Here is a 2477-nt window from a genome sequence, read left to right on the forward strand (position 1 = left end):
TTCTTTCTTTCTTTCTTTCTTTCTTTCTTTCTTTCTTTCTTTCTTTCTTTCTTTCTTTCTTTCTTTCTTCTTTCTCTTTTTTGTCTCTTTCTTTTTCTTTTTCCTTTTTTTTTAATTTTCTTTCTTTCTCAGGGTCTCTCTGTCACCCAAACTGGAGTGCAATGTCAAGATCTTGGCTCACTGCAACCTCTACCTCCCAGCTCAAGATGTCCTCCCACCTCAGCCTCCCAACTAGCTGGGATTACAGGCGTGTGCTGCCACACTTGGCTAATTTGTATTTATTTATTTATTTATTTTAATTATTTATTTATTTAATTTTTGAGATGGAGTCTTACTCTGTTTCCCAGGCTGGAGTGCAGAGGTGCAATCTTGGCTCACTGCAACCTCCACCTCCCTGGTTCAAGCAATTCCTCTGTCTCAGCCTCCCGAGTAGCTGGGATTACAGGTGCACACCACCACGGCTGGCTAATTTTTTTGTATTTTTAGTAGAGATGGGATTTTACCATGTTAGCCAGACTGGTCTTGAACTCCTGACCTCAGGCAATCTGCCCTTCTTGGCCTCCCAAAGTGCTGGGATTACAGGAGTGAGCCACTGCAACTGACTGGCTAAATTTTTAATTATTTGTAGAGACAAGGCCTCTCTGTATTCCTCAGGCTTAAACACATTTCATTGTTAAAGAATGTCTCATCCTTCAATATACAGAAAACCATTCTGAACTTCAAAGGAAATAGAATAGTCAGCGGTTATCAATTTTATTTGAAACGAGACTCTAAAAATAAAAATCTGTGTCTTTGTCTTCACAGTACAGTCTAATTGGCAGAATATTAGTTTGGAAACACTACAGTACATATTTCATTATGGTTATACATATATACAACTATACCTTTTGCACTTATTTCTACTAATAATTTTAAGGAAAGTATAAGATTTAAATATTTCAGAATATCAAAATAAATTTCAAAATGGATAATTATTTGCATATTTTTTATGTTTAGTTATAGTTTTACAGGAATCAATTAAGCCTGCTCTATTTTCACATAACCCCAGGGAAGGATGTTGCAGTTAGTCATGCATCATACCAGGCTTTCTTCAGCCCTAATACTGCTATTTGAACAGGAGGATCTGGTTAATAAATTAAATAAGAGCAATTAAGATATCCTTTTATGAGATATTAATTTTCTTTTTTTTTTTTATTATACTTTAAGTTCTAGGGTACATGTGCATAACGTGCAGGTTACATATGTATACATGTGCCATGTTGGTGTGCTGCACCCATCAACTCGTCAGCACCCATCAATTCATCATTTATATCAGGTATAACTCCCCAATGCAATCCCTCCCCCCTCCCCCCTCCCCATGATAGGCCCCAGTGTGTGATGTTCCCCTTCCCGAGTCCAAGTGAGCTCATTGTTCAGTTCCCACCTATGAGTGAGAACATGCGGTGTTTGGTTTTCTCTTCTTGTGATAATTTGCTAAGAATGATGGTTTCCAGCTGCATCCATGTCTCTACAAAGGACGCAAACTCATCCTTTTTTATGGCTGCATAGTATTCCATGGTGTATATGTGCCACATTTTCTTAATCCAGTCTGTCACTGATGGACATTTGGGTTGATTCCAAGTCTTTGCTATTGTGAATAGTGCCGCAATAAACATACGTGTGCATGTGTCTTTGTAGTAGCATAATTTATAATCCTTTGGGTATATACCCAGTAGTGGGATGGCTGGGTCATATGGTACATCTAGTTCTAGGTCCTTGAGGAATCGCCATACTGTTTTCCATAATGGTTGAACTAGTTTACAATCCCACCAACAGTGTAAAAGTGTTCCTATTTCTCCACATCCTCTCCAACACCTGTTGTTTCCTGATTTTTTAATGATTGCCATTCTAACTGGTGTGAGATGGTATCTCATTGTGGTTTTGATTTGCATTTCTCTGATGGCCAGTGATGATGAGCATTTTTTCATGTGTCTGTTGGCTGTATGAATGTCTTCTTTTGAGAAATGTCTGTTCATATCCTTTCCCCACTTTTGGATGGGGTTGTTTGTTTTTTTCTTGTATATTTGTTTGAGTTCTTTGTAGATTCTGGAAATGAGCCCTTTGTCAGATGAGTAGATTGCAAAAATTTTCTCCCATTCTGTAGGTTGCCTGTTCACTCTGATGGTAGTTTCTTTTGCTGTGCAGAAGCTCTTTAGTTTAATGAGATCCCATTTGTCAATTTTGGCTTTTGCTGCCGTTGCTTTTGGTGTTTTAGACATGAAGTCCTTGCCCGTGCCTATGTCCTGAATGGTACTACCTAGATTTTCTTCTAGGGTTTTTATGGTATTAGGTCTAACATTTAAGTCTCTAATCCATCTTGAATTAATCTTCGTATAAGGAGTAAGGAAAGGATCCAGTTTCAGCTTTCTACTTATGGCTAGCCAATTTTCCCAGCACCATTTATTAAATAGGGAATCCTTTCCCCATTTCTTGTTTTT

This window comes from Piliocolobus tephrosceles, chromosome 1 (genome assembly GCF_002776525.5).
Source record: "Piliocolobus tephrosceles isolate RC106 chromosome 1, ASM277652v3, whole genome shotgun sequence".
In the NCBI taxonomy this organism is placed as follows: domain Eukaryota; kingdom Metazoa; phylum Chordata; class Mammalia; order Primates; family Cercopithecidae; genus Piliocolobus; species Piliocolobus tephrosceles.